General features: G+C 36.3%; 1 protein-coding gene across 1 annotated transcript in view; it reads right to left on the bottom strand.

Moving 5' to 3' along the window:
* The window catches only part of MIPOL1 (mirror-image polydactyly 1), a 219,912-nt gene that overhangs the window by 68,093 nt on the left and 133,512 nt on the right, over positions 1-18,307 (bottom strand). The window lies entirely within an intron of this gene.

Raw genomic sequence — 18,307 nt, 5'->3', positions numbered from 1 at the left:
AATCTGAGTTATGACTAGATCTAGATCCAGCTGTATTTTGTAGTTTTATTATAATTCCTAATCGATGTATATTTTCTCCACAATTTTATATTTCAGAAAGTCCACAATGGGGCTAACAGTAAAGCAATGCATCATATCAAAATCATAGTTTTTAATCAAAACAAGAAAATTAAAATAATCTATGTCAGCAAAAAGAAGAAGCAGTTAAATCAGAATTACAATACTGATTCTTAAAATAGAATAGCATTGTGTGGGCAATGCAAGAGGAACACATCTTTATGAGAGAGGGAGGTGCCACTGTAGAGTTGACCTTGCCATACTTCAGATGGAAAGGGCACACAGAGCATTTCTCTTCTGAGGAAAAGCTAATGTTCAGTAGAGTGAAATGAGAAAAAGAAAGGCATAAAATATCCCAAACCCAGCCATATACAGCTATATATTAAAGGTAAAGGTAAAGCTAGTTTAGCCAACTCCAAACAACAATGTAACAGGCACATTTCATACCAATGGAAATTATTAAAGTTTTTAAAAAGCAGACCCACACAGAACATATTACAGAAGTCTAATCAGTAAATAAAATTGTGATCATGTTGTTCTCCCTACAATTTTCTTTAAGATCACAGTCTTTCCCATAGTCTGAAATATTATGTTTCCAGTAGAATCCCCTCAATCCTCCACCAAGCATAGTTCATAATTTGTGTGGTAATTCTGGGAGTTACAATCCAAAAATATTTTCCCCACTTCTAGACTTTCCAACGTCTCCTCTTTTAGGCTGATAGAATGTGCTTGTAATGCTTCTACAACTACATACAAATAGCCTATTGCACCTTGTGAAACCCTTGTCTAGCATTCCAAAATCCACAATACTCCCAAATCCAAGATTGTCTACACAGGTGCTTAAGATAATGACACCTTTGCTTGATGATGGTTTAGTATGCACAACATTTGTTTCATGCACAAAATTATTAAAATATTGTAGAAAATAATCTTCAGTTTCTATGTTTAAGGTGTGTTTGAAAGAGATATGAGTTTTGTATTTTCTTGGGTCCCATCTCCAAAATATATGGTAAAGGTTTCCCCTGACATTAAGTTTAGTCGTGTCCAACTCTGGGGAGGGGGTGGTGGTGGTGGTGCTCATCTCAATTTCTAAGCTGAAGAAGTGGCGTTGTCCGTAGACACCTTCAAGGTCATGTTGGAAAGTCTCTAATTGGGGAAATTATTTTTGGATTCTGATTGTGTACATATAAGCAAATATGGATATTCCACAATCTGAAAATATCCGAAATCCAAAATACTTCTGATCCCATGCATTTCAGATAGGAGGTTCTCAATATATACTGCTACAAATCATCACCTCATCAGGTCAAGAAGTTGACTTTTAAAACAAAAGGGCACTCAACAAAGAATTTTGTGGGACCTTGAAGACTCGCAATTATAGTTTAGCATTGTCCTTCACAGACTGCATCCTACTTCAGATGGAAGGCATCACATTCAACCACAAAAAATGGAAAGCAATCAATTTCATGAAGCATCTGCTGAAATGAGCTGTAGTCAATGAAGGCTTATAAAGGACATAAAATATGTCACAAATGTGTTTGCTGTTTTCACTAGAACAGATGTAACACAGGCCATTTCTACAGTAGGTTACTTCAAACTCAATGTTATTTGCTTTGGCTTTATCTTTATCTTTCCTTCCTTCTTTATTTCATGCATCTTTTTGGACAGGCAAGCCACAGCTCCTAGAATCAAGCAGTTAAAACTGCGTTTGTAGGCAGAGCCTCTGCTTTTAGGCTCACCAATATAACCCACAAAGCACACCCACAAAACACAAGGATGTTAGCCAAAACAAACTATTTTCCATAATTATACTGTACCATTGATGAAAAAACCTTCTTAAATATTGGGGGAAGCATGCTTAAATCAAAAGAGGGTTGTTCAAGAGCCCAATAATTAACATCCTTGACAATTTTCAGTGTGCTGTGAAGTGCAATTGAAATGGTAGATGGGGAGGAAATGTTTTCAACAGACACACCTACTCCTCAAGAGATTACTAGCTAGATTCTTTAGAGAGGTATCACACCTGATACCCTTTTAGGAGGAAGGTCGGGAGACATAAGTCCTGACTCTCCTTTCACTTACACCCACACTGGTCTTGCATTACTTCACAAGAAAAGCTTCTAGTCTACAGCAACATAAAAAAGAAGAGAGAATCGACATAAGTGGATTTAAAACAGTCAGCAACAAGAGGAGGAAAATAATAACAATACTAGGCTTGCAGCTAATCTCCTTGGTATAATATGTAAGATAGGAGTGGAACATTGGTCAGACAGAGACAATAACAAACATTCCAATATGGGGTTTAGGTGTATTTTACCAGAAAGAGAGATAAATTATTGTGTGTCTCCCTATTAAAGTATTTAAATTGAGTCTTGGCTGTACCATCTCAGAACAAAAGAAAAATAACCAGGCTAGGAGTATTATTCTCTCTATGTGCTTGTCTATACTCATGGGGAAAAAAAATCTGTTTGGCACAACATTTTGCTGGTCTGCATTGGCCCTGCACTGACCCTGTTAATGCCAGACACTTCATAGTGCGATTGCCATAACTGGTTGCACATTTCCTTCTGGTGAACCAACGCGCTCTATGTGGGGTTGCCTTTGAAGACTGTTCAGAAGGTTCAACTGGTCTAACGGGAGACAGCCAGGGTGCTCACTGGAGCAGCATACAGGGAGCATACCACCCCCTTATTACGTCAGCTCCACTGGCTTCCAGTACGCTACCGAGCACAATTCAAAGTGCTGACTTGAGGCTATAAAGACCTAAATGGTTCCGGCCCAGCCTACCTCTTTGAACGTATATCCCCCTATGAACCATCTCGGAGATTAACATCGTATAGGGAGGCCCTGCTCTCGGTCCCACCTTCTTTGCAAGTGCAACTGGTGAGGATGAGAGACGTGGCCCCTCAGTTGTGGAACTCCCTCCCTAATGATATCAGATCAGCCCTCTCCCTCCTGGCATGCAGAAAAAGAATAAAAACCTGGCTCTGGGAGCAGTCTTTTGAAAAATAGTGCAGTGCAGTAATTTTAATGTGGAATATGTGCAATTTACTACAGAATGGCCTTAGACTCTGATCCTAGATGGCGTGATTAACACTTGAATGTATTTTCATCATGTTACTATGTATTAATTTTAATTCAAGTTATTTTAAGTTAGCATTGTACGTTTTTAAGGTTCTGTGGAGGTGCCATATGTAAGCCATCTTGAGTCCCCCTTGGGGTAGAGAACAGCGGGATATAAATAAGGCAAATAAATAAATAAATTAGAAGGTGATCTGCATTTCCAATCATTTTGTGTTATTTTGGCCCACACGGCCAAGGATACTCCGCATTTTGGGTCATCTCCCCATCATGCATATGAATAAACATGTCTTCCATTAAGCAGCGGTGTGCTAATGCAGATATGTCAGTATTTGCAGACACTAATCATCCTTGAAAAATATTTTAAAATTCAACCCTAGAAGGATCCACTTCCTGGAGGGAATGCTCACCTTTCACCAAACAGTTCTGCCCACAACTAACCTCTCCCCACAACTATACAGTGAAGCCATGCTTCCTTGGAGGGGAAACCATATGCCGAAAACTCTGAATTTTCAGTAAAACATCAGGGTAAAAGGCACGTTTTTAAATGATTAAACCCCAAGTAAAAGCATTGCAAATGAATAATCGTGGATGTTGTGTGTCAGGATAAGCACCCATATGAAGGATTCCTCCCCTCTTTTGGTCATATCATGATCTTACTGTTATGGTCCAGACATGACTTTCCCATCTTACTAGGCAGTTAAAATAATTTTGAAGTGTAACTATACTATGAAGCAGTTTACTGAAAAACATGTTACCAGACATGACATTTTAGGAAATCTAAAAAAAGAGGGTTGTTTACCTACAATTGGAATGCTGGAAAGAACCACAAGGATTATCCAGTTTAACCCTGCCACCACTACACCGAAACAGGAATTATTACACTTTAAGAATCTCTGACAATTGTTTATCTATGGCCTTCTTTTAAAAGTCAGTTGACAAGTTTCTATGACTTAATCTTTCAGTTGGAAACCTTTGTTGAACATTTAATCTAATCTATGTTCTTAAAACTTTGCCTTTCACCCTGCATCAACAAATGGCAATTGCTTTCTACTTTATTTATAGCAATGTTGAAAACTTTTTTGTCTTCAAAAACTCTTTTTCTCCAGGTTTAACATTAGGACTGCATCAAATATTCTGCAGTTTTGATTTTGGGAGTTAAAAACAAAGCTCTTAGTGGAAATATGTTTCTCAAGACACTTAAGATTTTTGTGATTTTTCCATCCTTTGGGTGTGTGCTCCTGCTTGATACCACTATCTAGAAAAGTGCAATTGAGTAATTCTGCCTGCAAAGCAGAGCTCAGTGCTATGAAATACCTCTTGTGTTTGTAAAGCACAGTTTGCTGCTCAGATCTCCCTGGGTCATTTAAAGTTTATATTCCTTTAAATACCCTCCTATCACCAGTCATTGATGGAAATAAGCAGCAGGCAAATTTTTTTTTTTTTGCAAAATTGAGTATTTTGTAGATTGGTTTTGCAATTTCTGCTGTAATGGCACAAAATGAGGTTATAGCTGAAGTAAAATGGGGGAACAATAATATTTTCTCATTAGATTATAGTGGAAACAGTGTGTACTTTCAGATGTTGCTGAATTGCTGTTACCAGCAGACCTAGGACCTCATCAGACAGGAAGGAGGAAAATGTGGAAAAGCAGAGGGAACCATCCTTCTTTGTTCTCTATTAACTTTCCCCATCTTCTGGGATGGCTGACTATTACAGCTCATTTTTCAACAGTTTGTTCCAATCAATGACAATGTGTAGAGAGCACTGGTAAAACACTCCACTTCATGACAGGTAACAACCAACAATGCAAATAATAATAATAATAATAATAATAATAATAATAATAAAGAAAAAAGTCTGGATTATTGATGTTGCCATACCAGGTGACAGTAGCATTGAGGAAAAACAACAGGAAAAACTCAGCTGCTATCAAGACCTCAAAATCGAACTGCAAAGGCTCTGGCATAAACCAGTACAGGTGGTCCCAGTGGTCATTGCCCACTGGGTGCCGTGCCAAAAGATCTCAGCCGGCATTTGGAAACAATACACATTAACAAAATCACAATCTGTCAACTGCAAAAGGCCACCTTACTTGGATCTGTGCGCATCATTCGAAAATACATCACACAGTCCTAGACACTTGGGAAGTGTTCGACTTGTGATTTTGTGATCCGAAATCCAGCATATAGATCTCGTTTGCTGTGACATACTGTGCTTTTGTGTCAATAATAATAATAATAATAATAATAACAACAAAAACTTTATTTGTATCCCACCCCATCTCCCCAAGGGGACTTGGAGCGGCTCACAACAATACAATTATACAAATCATCTCAACATAAGTAATTGTTTAGTTATTCAGTATAATAGCCTTCTGTTTGAATTGGTTAACGAGATGATCCCTGATGGATTGGGCCAATGGGCCATGTAGACCAGCAACCTTTTCCCAACCATACCCAGTGAATCCTACTCCAGTAACTCATTATTAACAAGAGCCAGCAAGCAACATATATCAATTTTCTATTGGATGATGATGGTGGTGGTACCATTAAACAACTGTATTCTTAAATTATGTTCACAAATTCACAGAAATACATCTAAGCTTGTAAAATTCTGTTCTACTAAAATCAGTAGGTTTACTTCTCGGCTTAAGCACAGTTAGGAGATCACAAGAGCAAAAATTTCTAAGAACTGTTAGAAGAGTGTTTACCAAATTCCTTACACTTAACAAATGCTACTGAGCTAACATCAATCAGTACAGACTGAATTACCATGTATAAACCTATGGTCTTTTAATAGGGAACTGTAAACTTTACCCTCCCTACCAGAGCCCTTCTGCAGTTGGAAACTTTGCCAATGCTTATGTTTTTGTTTGTTCAAAGGATCTCATCGGCTGTCACTGTGACTATCTTACCATTCACCACCTGAACACCTGCTGTACTGAACCTGCCATGCCAGAAACGTTAAGCAATCTCCGTTTAGTGAATGGCAAGCACTTGGACATTATTTCCTCTGTAAGCTTTCAATTTAACCAATAGACAGTTGGGGAACTGACTGTACATAGATATTTGCCAACTGAAATGTTATTGAAGCAAGTTTAATCAAGTAATCTTAAGGAGCAAAGAATGACTATATATCTATAGATAACCTGGATCCAAATCATGTAGGGTTTTATAAGTAAAACCCCAGAATACAAAATTGTTGTTGTATAGTGTACCTTCAAGTCGTTTCTGACCTATGGTGACTCTAAGATGAAACTATCACAGGATTTTTCCTGCCAAGATTTGCTCAGAGGATGCTTGTCATTGTCTTCCTCTGAGAATGAGAGTGTCACTTGCTCGAGGTCACTCAGTGGGTTTCATAGTGTGGTGGACTGGAGATGGTCTCCAGAGTCATAACCCAACACCCAAATACTGTGGTATAAATTAAACTATGACAGCCTTTGTCCAAATGCACCACGGAGGAGGCTATCTGATTGGGGAAAACTGATCTTGGTCAATCAACAATCGGAGGCTCTCACTCATGCACCCAGAATAATATAGGGCTGAGTATCTTTGGAATCTCTGCTAATCATTGCCTGTCTTGAAGTCAAGAGCATCCCAGAAGAGAACCTTGAGGGAAGATCTAAATATCTATTATGCATATTCATATGGGAGAAATAAAGGTAAGCTTGGAAACAGGCTGGCAGCTGATTTTGGAAATGCTGTGATGTTTACAGTTAGTTCTGATCAACCATCTAGAATAGCCTTTTGCAATCTTTCTGTTCTGGAGGAACCCTTGAAATTGTATTGTAGAAGGCTTTCATGGCTAGAATCACTGGGTTGTTGTAGGTTTTTCAGGCTATATGGCCATGTTCTAGAAGCATTCTCTCCTGATGTTTCGCCTGCATCTATGGCAAGCATCTTCAGAGGTTGTAAGAACTTCACAACCTCTGAAGATGCTTGCCATTGATGCAGGCGAAATGTCAGGAGACAATGTTTCTAGAAAATGGCCATATAGCCTGAAAAACCTACCACAACCCTTGAAATTATTTTCAGGTCTCAGGTAACCCCTGTATAAAAATTAATATAGCTACCAGTAAAAAGTAATATCTTTTAGTCGCATCCTTGCATAGAACCCCTAAGAATTTAGCAAACCCTAATAGAGAAACTCTGATTTAGAGACTGAATATCAATCTTTAAAGGCAGATTCAAGTATAATACATGTCAATATTCGAACCAGGAAGTTAGCAGTACACAGATAACTGTATTCTATCTGCCTACCTCTGTCAAAGAGTGTCACAACACAGAGTGTGGAAATGTTACTTTTTCAAACCTCAGCTCTCAATACCCCAAGACAGGATTCTATCGAGAATTCTCAGAGTTACAACTCTAAAAGTAACCTTTTCAAGGTTTGATCATTCCCAGTCCATCAGCACTTTGAGCCACTTGAACAAGGGAAGATAGAATTTTCTTTAAATTGGGTCAAAGAGATGTAGACGACAACATCCCTCTTGTTGTGTCAGCTCCACTGACTGCCAGTATGCTACTGAGCCAGCCAGGAGTTAAGATTGTCTGGGGAGGCCCTGCTCTTGATCCTGCCTCCTTTGCAGGTGTGATTGGTGTGGGACAAGAGACAAGGCCTTCTCAGTAGTGACCCCTTGGTGATGGAACTCCCTTCCTAATGAAATCGGGTCAGCCCCCTCACTCCTGACCTTCAGGAAAAGGCTAAAGATATAGATGTGGGATCAAGCATTCAGTTAGTAACCCACTAGAGAATTAGCAAATAGTGCAATAACAATTTGGAATGACCATGGATTATGATTTTGGATAATGTGATTTTAATAGTGTTTAAGGTTTGATATGTTTTTAATTATTGTTTTAATATATATGTTTATTTTATTATGTATGTATGTTTATATGGCATCAAATCGTTGCCTATATATATAAGCCCCCTTGAGCCCCCTACGGTGTTGAGAAAGGTGGGGTATAAATAGGGCAAATAAATAAATAAATAAATAAATAGAAGGAAGAATGTACTAAACTAAATCCCAAGATCACCTCCATTGGTGATATAGTACTAGTATTTCTATCTTGTCTAGACTGAGCCTTAGGTTTTGGGAGATCACTAGTCTATTATCCATCCTAGACACTGCTAATTACTGGCATATCCATGAACTCACACTTTGTGGAAAAAAAGGATAGCAAACCATAACATCACAACCTATAAAAAGCAATTGGTTATGGAATTTTTAAAAAAATATCAATGCTTTCTGAATGTTTGGTTTGTTCATTCATCTAAGATGGAACCCAAAGTGTTCCCCTTGCAATCTACCATCCAAGTGTTGACTAGATTTAGTCAGTTTCAAAATGGTTTATTTAATTAATTAATTTATTTACCACACTTATATCCCGCCATTCTCAATCCCAAAGGGGACTCAAAGCAGCCTTACAAAAGCAACAGTTTGATGCTGCGTGTACACATACCACCAATAAGTAAACCAACACACTAAGACATTAAAACCAACCAGTTAAAACATCGCATTAAACAACAACTTAAAATAACAGTATATGCAATGTTGTTGCTACTGTTAATCCTGACTAGAGAAGACTCATTAAATCAGTGGGGTCTATCAATGTGCTGATTGAATGATTAACCATTCAACAATTGATTGTATAGTTTTAAAAACAGTTGAGACTAACCAACAGGATGCCAGCTATGATGCAAGTGTATGTATGTATGTGTGTATGTGTGTATATATGTATATGTATATGTATACATTCACTCTGGCAATCTTATTCTGCATTACTGACCTCTCAGTCTACCCTACAGTGTTTGATGCTATCAGTACAGTCCTCTTCTGACTTCCATAGCTCTGAGTGTGCACTGATCATAACCTCTCCAACTTCCCACTAACTTAAATATTTTCCAAGTCTAAATAACTGTGATTATGGCAGGCCAGTGTACAAAACTAGTCCTGATGTTTCTTCTCTTTACTGCACATGGGAAGCTATTGCTATTGAAATGGAAACCGCTAGAAAAAATTTTTTGGGGATCGACATGGGCAGGGAAGGTTTAGTACCCCTACACACCAATTTTCCAAATAAAATGTCTTTACTTTCTCAGGAATATTTTATCTAGTCTGACTACACTGCTCTTCTGTAGTGTCAGGATGGAATTAAATTTGACAGGTGTTAAGTCCAAATTATATATTTCCTGTTTATGTTACAGAATACTGTGAGGCAACTGAAAGCATACTTTAAAGAGAATTTTCTATTCAAATTATATTTATTTTATGTGATGATAACTATAATGAAATACAAGGACAATAAAATTTTTCACATGGGACAAAATATATATTGGTTACATAAAGATGTGGGTGTGCACCCATCCTGTGCTTGAGACAATGACTTGGAGTTGTGTCATGTTGCTTTAGTTTAGAGCATAGTGCTACCAACCTGTGGCTTTTGTGCGAAACTCCAAAAACCGCTTTTGATCCAATTTGCCTTGCAACGTAGCAAAGAAATGTTGCAATAAGAAACACCAACAAAGATCTGAAAAACTTAAGCTCTGGATTACCATATTGTGTTCTCCTGCCATTCAATGCATCAGACAAAGGCCGTGGTGTTCAAAGTAAAAGGAAGGGAGAAAGGAAAGGAAAAAAAGAAAGGAAAGAAAAAAGAAATAAAGAAACTGGTCACAGAAAGTGCAGGGTACAAAGTCAATAATATTCCTCCACATCTTTACTCTTTTCACAGATTGGATGTTAAAAGAGTTGGGGCAATTAGGCTTTTGTTAATTACCAGCTGTTGAAACAGATGTGTTGACTGTCCTTATTAACCCACAGCTGGGGCAGGAGAACAATTGATGCTCACTAAAACCAACAGCCAGCTGTTTTGCAGTAATTATCTCCTATCAATAATACAGGTGATAAATGCAGTAAAGCTTATATCTACGAGTTTCAATAACAAAAGAACAGTTACTAAATATAAGGCATATTGTATTTTTAATTTAAAAGTCAGATTCTTCTATCTTCAATATTTGCGCCGCACAATTTCATGGATGGTTTGGAGGTAAATCTTTGGAAGGTACAGCAGTCAACACAGGGTATCCTATGTAAAGATTTATTTACCAGTGAAACATGCCTTAAAATTGACTCAACATGGCAGGAATGTGTTAACCATGGACTGTTTTAGTGTAGAAGTTATTCTATGGGTCTGAAAAATGTGAGAACCAAAATATCTCTTTTCATTAATTACATCGTATAGCAGAATTCATATTGGAAATTTGACAAAATTCTAATGAAGAAAAAATCCTGAATATTTTGAACGTTTTCATCGGCTTAGATAGCTCTAGCATCTAGTAAAGGCATCAACATAAATGCTACTGTTAATCCTGCCTAGAGTAGACTCATTGAATCAATGGGGTCTATCAATGTGTTGATTAACCATTCAACAACTGGTTGTATAGGTTTACTACAGTTGAGACTAACCAACAAGATGACAGCTGTGATGCAATGTTTTGCCTTCGTTTTGTGACTACAAATTCACACAAATGGCTTAAATATAAATAAAAATGTAATATTCATTTGTGGGATTAATGTAATTCAAAAACCACTGGGTGAATTGACACCAAATTTGAACCCAATACACCTATCAGGCCAACAAGTGACGATCATTTATAAAAACATTGAAAAATATAGTAGCAGAGACTTAATGCGCAAAACCACATATATACACAAATACACATACAAAACACATATAGACAGACTGGGCCACAGCAATGCATGGCAGGAGATGGCTAGTATACTATTAAAATGCTTGTAGCTAGCTTGCCTTATTAAATACAATTCTTCCAACTGTTGTTTCCAGTCATGTGTATGCAGTGGAATTTTGCCATGAGTTGACATAAACACATAAACCCTACTTAAAAATATCACTAGATGAATTCAAATCAGTCAAAATTTCATTATAGAATATGAAATAAAATGTTATTTCCTAAAGGTATCAGCATTTTTTCTTTAGACATTTGTTTCAACTCCAACTTTACTACTAATAAAGCATATTCATCACTTAATTTAGGTAAGTTCAAGCAATATTTGGCATGGATCCAAATTGGGAGTAATTATAAATGTGTTGAAGTAATCCTACATCATAAAATAATTCCATAAGAGTGAATGTAAAAATGCGAGAAAGTTGATATTTATAGGAAAATGCTGTTAAGGCCAGGTGAATGTTTTGAATCTCCAAAAAACAACATCTCGTACCGGATATGCATGTTTAGGTATTTATCAGCAGGTAAAAGAATATGTTAATATACTGTACATTTCTCTACATTTTCAGACCCTTACTGGAAACTTTGGGGAGAGAGGTTGAGTTATTAATAAGGTTTTCTATTATTATTATTATTATTATTATTATTATTATTTTATGTAAGATTAGTTTTAATATGAAAACATCTACACTCATATTTTGGGTTTCCATTATCATGGTAAGTTTACATTTTGTGTGGGGTATTAAATGCTTTGAAATAGCCATCACAGTGAATCATTACAGATTCTCATACAGTAATTTATTTACATTGGTTCCTCATTCCTAATGTTATCTCTGTGTATTTCCTTATGATGCATTCAGAGGGGGAAAAGTAATGTAAAACAGAAATTTTGTTTCCCTTATAAGCAAAGCCGTTCATCACAATTCAACAAAGAACATGTCTATTGGAATGTAAGTCTACCACTAATTAGTATACATTTAAAAACACCATCTTATTGAAAACAAGGATTAAGGCAGGCTGAATATTCACCCTTTCATGTCCTTCTTTCCTTACGTCTTCAGTAGAATTCACCGTAAAAAGCCTGTTCCGTCAACTTTTAAGGAGGGAAGTTTACAATAATCAGGGCTCTGTTCATTAAGAGGGACAATATCAATTAAGAGACATTATTGGACAACAAAGAAATCTGAAATCCAACACGCACAGCCCACACAATGTCCACAAGTGGATTGTTAACACTGTGTTGTGTTTTAAATTATCTACATAATTGCTATTTAGAGCTAAGCTCATTAGCATGTACAACAAAATCCTAAAGGAAACACCGTTGTACTAACCCAAATGCAAATGCTTCTTAAGGGATCACAAATTGAACTATATAAGCCTGTATATGCATCATTATATTTTTTTAAATATTATTTAAATGTATATTTTTGGAAAAGCCAAATACAACTAAAACACACTATTTGTTTTTACTTTATAAGTAATATCCTATGTGATAAACCTATTTCTCTCTCCTCATCAACTTTTGGAAAAAATAATTCACGCAACTATATGTGAATGTTGCAATAAGATACACTGTAGCAATTTCTCCCAAATCACCAGCGTCACCAATTGTTGTTGTGACTTGAGAATAATAAATCTTTTGTTGGCATTTACCTTGAGAATTTTACTTGAAATAATTAAAACATTCTATAAATGCTCTGCTGTATTTGAATCAAAAAGTAAATCAGAAACCACATCTGATACTTCTGAGCGAGGCATCCATCCAAAAGAGTACTAGTTTGTGTATTCAAAATAAATTTATTAGTTTATCCACAATATATCTTAAACTATTCTGTTGCACATTTAAGTTTAGTTGGCAAAGAATGCCAAAGGAGTTATCATCTAACTTGATTTTTTTATTTCTTCGTGTTTTTTTTAATAATTGTGATGTTGATGCACAATACACACTGCATATCAGCCCAAAATGAGAGAGCAGCAGGTGTTCGTTCAAAAGTGAGAAATCCTGGGGAAAGCAGAATAGTGTATCTTATATCATTTTTAGTTGTTTATTTATGTTTTGCTTTACTGCTATAGTGTTTTATTTTTTATGTTGACCATTATTTGACTTTGTATTGTATTTTAACATGTTGGAACCCGCTTTGGAACCCCATTGTGGGGAAAAAGCACATTTAATAAAGAATTATTACTATTGTTGTTGTTATAATCTTTCATCTAACCATTTATTTCTGGAACCTTGTGGTTGCTTTCAAGTTCAGTCTCTCATAGTTATAACACCACAGATCTCTCTCTCTGAATGCTTTTTTATAATCCTGAAAACTTAGCAAAATCTCAAGAAATGCATCAATACACAACTTGACATGGACTACTGCATTTGCCTCCAGTGACTGGTAGTTGCAGCCTCTGTACACATATATTTATCTTCGCAAATCTTGTGAGGGAGATAATAAAAAATAAGAGTTAACTATGCTAACAGCATACTCACAACAAAGATATATCAGAGTCTATCTTCATTTCCCTTTGTGTAAGTCCCTCTAATGGAAAGGAAATGTTAAAGAGAGATCTTTCAAGCAACTAAAACGGACTGTGTCATTTTTAAAAAATCAAAGAGAAGAACAGATCAGGTAGGGGAGAATGGAAATTGAAACATACATCTATGTCTTAGAGTTTTGATGTAAAATCAGAAAATTCATTTACATAAAATTACTGTATAAATAAATCTACCTGAGAATTTCAGAAAAGGTGCCACTAATATTGAAAGAAAGCAGTTGTATTTTCAATGTGCCTTACATTCTAGTACTGAAACTTCATGCCCTGACTTCCAAATAATGGCATAGATTGAATCCATTTACTCATATACTAAAGCTGTATTTCAGAGGAAGGAGCTGGCAAGACCGCCTCTGAATATCCTTTGCCTAAGAATACGCCATGAAATTAATAGAACCACAGGCAACTTGAAGGTGCACACATACGCAAAATGTTCTGTTTTACCTATTTGATGAAGACTTTTAAGGTGATACAATTACCTATGCTTTTGTAGTTATTTAATGAAGAAAAATGCAATTGGAGATCTCAAAAGAATGTGTGTGTGTGTGTGTGTGTGTATGTGGTATTTGTATACTTGAGGAACAAAGGAGCACTGCCACCAGCATCTCACACCTGGTTTTAGTCTCCTTTTGCTTATTAGTCTTGGGTTTGTTGGTTTTCTTCTTCTTAACAATCATGTGCTATAATGCCACTAGCAATAGTTGTCATGGATGTTAACACAACAGCAAAATTCACCCAAAGTTGTTGATAAGTCATGCAGAGCACATTAATCTAAACAGTGTCACTGGGATATTATGCCTCGCTCAGAAAGGAATGACTTTTGATAGATTGCTTTCAATCCAGCAACACACTGCTTGCTTCTCATTTTAACCTTAGTTTAAACTGTGACTCAACCATCTTTTTATTTCCTTAGAAACATGAAACAGTTGCTGCTACCGTGTTGGCACGACATTGGGTTTCTTGATCACATCATTTGAGGAAAGAAACCAATTTAATGGGTTTCCCTTCCTGTCATTCTTCATTTCATATTCTGGATGGGAAATTCCAAATGTGGCTGCTGATACCATCTTTGATTCCTGATTAAAAGGTGTTAAGAATAAAATATTAAAATTTGCTTACATTTTAGGGTGACGCTTAACCAAACCTCTCCAAACCCCTCTAAGCCCCAGTTTGATTACTCGCTGGGATACATTTATACTAAAATCTTTCTTTTGTCCCCTTTATCCCTCGCTCACCAGTTCTTTCTTTTCATGTCAATTATTAACGCTGTGACGTTGCTTGTTGCTGCAGTAACTTTGTTTCAATGCAACTGTTGCCAGGTGAATTTTGTTGGGAGCTTGATTGGCGCATTTACTGGTACTTTATGAGGTCTATCAAGGAAGAACGGTTATAGACAGCTTGCAGTAGTTTCACATTTTATCAGGATTGTGTTCTCCATCTGGGCTTTAATATCTGAGCAAAACCACCTGTGCCACATTATCACTGTGACTTGGTAAAATTTGGAATTGCCTTTGTACCCATAATGTAGAGTTTACTTTAGAGGAAAATGTGTGCTTATATGTCATACGTATGGCAAAAATTATGAATGCAGTCTATCATAATTAAAGTCATCTTGCATTTTCCCTCTGACCTCCACAATGTGTTCATCATAACCAGTGTTGCAATAAATATCCCTTTATAGAAGCAGTTTAAAATACACTGAAAGAAAAATAAAGGTTTCACTCCCCATTTTTATGTACATCTAACCAACATTTATCTGAAATATTTGAGGTGCACATTTTAATATTATTTTTAGTAGCTTGGAAGTTTAATTCTAATAGTTTAGTATATTTGTAATGTTGTTTTTGGAAATGAAATTATCAGTTGCAATAATCTAGCATGAATATACAGCATGAATATTGTTGCTGCTCTTATAATTTAAGGAATTTTTACCGTATACATTTTTATTGATGCTAGTGGAATGCATATCAATGAAAATATGACAAAATTGAATGGGTTTTGCAGTGTGATCCTAAGTATCCTTCCCCTAAAGTAAGTCAAACAGCATTCAACCAAACTATGTGCAATTAGCGTTACAAAAAGTGAATTAGATACCGTGGGTGTTGTTTCAAACACTGAAACCATCCCATACGACAAATAATGAGATCATTAGTGATAAGAAAGAATGTAAGCCATACTTTCACATCGGAATCAGTTGAATTTATTTCCCCCCACTTCTCCTCTAATTATTTAATGAAAATACACAAGATCATACTGGTATCGGGAGAGGATTTTCAAGCTACTTGAAACTACTTTTGAGCTTTAATGTGAAATGAGTCTACGCCAAGCTTTTGAGCAGAAGCATCCCTGAGATGTGAATTGTTTACCAGTAATGTATTATGTTTTTTACGGTTTTAATTGTATACTGTGTACTGTATATTCTGTTGTAAACCGCGTTGAGTCGCCAGTTAGGCGACAGTAAATAAATAAATAAATAATGAAACAACTAGTTTCATTTTCTTGGGTCACAAAAAGTCTGATGAAATACCACATTAAAAGGAGCAAAAGCAACATTTCCGAATATAGCCTTTTTATTTTTCACCAAACATGAAAATTTCAGTAGCTTTCCATGTTACCAAAGAAATAAGCGGTTTACAGTCAAATTGACTAAACTGATGTTGAATATCTGTCCTGGTCAGAACATCGCAGAATATCTTTACCAACTAAATAAGGTTTTATAAATACTTGTTTAGCCTATTTCCCTGTATTTGCTTCAGTCTGGAGCAAATAATGGGAAATAGACATCATGACTGTTTAACAATCAACAGTAATAGGAAATAAACTGTTACATATAATCCTGTCTAGGCTCTTCAGTTCACTCAAGTGTAGAGATTTTTTTTTTATCATCTTGGGCAATCTCCTTATCAGAGTAATAAACATATGACATTATTGGAACAGAAATGGTTCCTGCTAGACAGCCAGGAAGCAGATTAAAAAAGGTTACATTTAATTCAGGATGTACAGGAAATGAATGGTTTCTATGTCCTGAACAGAACGTGTACCAATTAGGAACTTACCAGACTGCGCACACAATGCAACCACTTGGTAAGTTGACCATTTATATATGTTGAGGATCATTTGACCCTTTCCTTGCCTCCCCATGTATCAAAAGTGGTAGAAATGTTCTCTTCACTTATTGTTAAATGATGGCTACATGGCAAATTAGCACTCATTCACTAGTCATCAGTAATCATCTTGTAAGGTATAGTAGCTAGTGGGAACATAGATAGTTCTAGCCTTTTTGAAGGAAAGTAGACCAATAAGGAACTAGGGACCAATCTTGGGCATGAAAACTCAAGGAAAAAATATGGATGCATGGAGAATTAACTATGTGTGAGCACTATTTACAATTTAGCACCATTTCTGATTGCGGAGAACCTCTTCATTCAGTGTGTGGCTTTCTTGTGCTTAAGCCAATATGAGATAAGTCTCACTCTGTCTTTACACCAACTTTTAAAAACAGCAACAATATCTCTCTCTAAGACTGCTGCTGCTGCTGGTACTGCTACTACTAATAATAATTTTATTTCAACTTAACCATTTTTAGGTGTACCTCCCAAGCAATACATACAACACATTTGCATTTCATATATCGGATTAGCTACACATACAGTTTGTATACATGACTGCACAGGATTCTTGCCGTATGTTATTCATCAATGTAATTAACCAACGTGCATAAAAGTTATACATTGTATATAAATAGTGCAGATTTATTCACATGTACATTTGCAAAGAAGCGTACATGTGTTTACTGGATACTTGCCCAGTATTGTTTTATTTATTTATTTCCAATATTTCTACCCCGTCCTTCTCAACCCCCGAAGGGGGACTCAGGGCAGCTTACAATGACAGCAATTTGATGCCAACAACATACAAAACACATTACAAACAACATTATACAAAAGATAAAACATTAGATTAAAATACATTTAAAATATTATTATTCATCATATAGCCGAATACAAGTCTGATTTATTGACCAACGACCCAGTCCAAAGTCTGTCATAGTCAGAATTCAAACATTATGATTACTGCCAAACCTACAGTCCGAATGCCTGGTCCCAAAACCATGTTTTGAGCTTCTTTCTAAAAGAGAGGAGGGATGGAGCTGAGCTAATGGAGCAGGCCACCACTGAGAAGGCCCTGTCCCTCATCCACGCCAAATGTGCTTGCGAAGAAGGCGGGAACAAGCGCAGGGCCTCCCTGGACAATATTAGATTCCGAGCTTTGCCCTTCTAAATAATTCCTTCACTTGCATGGACATGTGACAGAATATTTGTTCTTGAATTGCTGCAATATTCAAGCTCCTTGATCAACAAATAGTAATAACAAGAAATTGTTAGAAGAAAAATACTTGCAAGCAATTGATCATAAAAAATGCATGTTGCTCGTGCACACAGAAATACATATTATTGATTCATATGGAGCTAGCATAGAATTGTGCTCTTTGTAAAAATTATTCGTTCTGCCTAAATTACTAGAAGTAATTGTGGTCATTTTTTAAAGATGTGATATTATTGGTTTTGGAAATTTAATAAAAGAGCAAATGAGCATAAAAAATACTGACAGTTCATTTATAAGGAGAGGAAAAGAAGGAAGCAAAATAAAAATGGACCACTGGAAGGCAACTTTCTAAATAAAACAAAACAGTAGTAGGACACTGATCCTCCCTCCCCCAAATCAGTTAACCAGCCCGGTCCAGAGACCTGTGTCTGCTCCTACATAACTCTAGCTGAGATGCACCTGTAGAATCCAGCCTGATAATTCAGTGGCCTCCAAGCTGGATGAATGCTCCATGTGGAAATCTGACTGCATTTCCTACCTTCAC

The sequence above is a fragment of the Anolis sagrei genome, chromosome 1 (genome assembly GCF_037176765.1).
Source record: "Anolis sagrei isolate rAnoSag1 chromosome 1, rAnoSag1.mat, whole genome shotgun sequence".
Lineage (NCBI taxonomy): Eukaryota > Metazoa > Chordata > Lepidosauria > Squamata > Dactyloidae > Anolis > Anolis sagrei.
The sequence above is the reverse complement of the archived record's forward strand: the minus strand, read 5'-3'. Positions and strand labels throughout refer to the sequence as shown.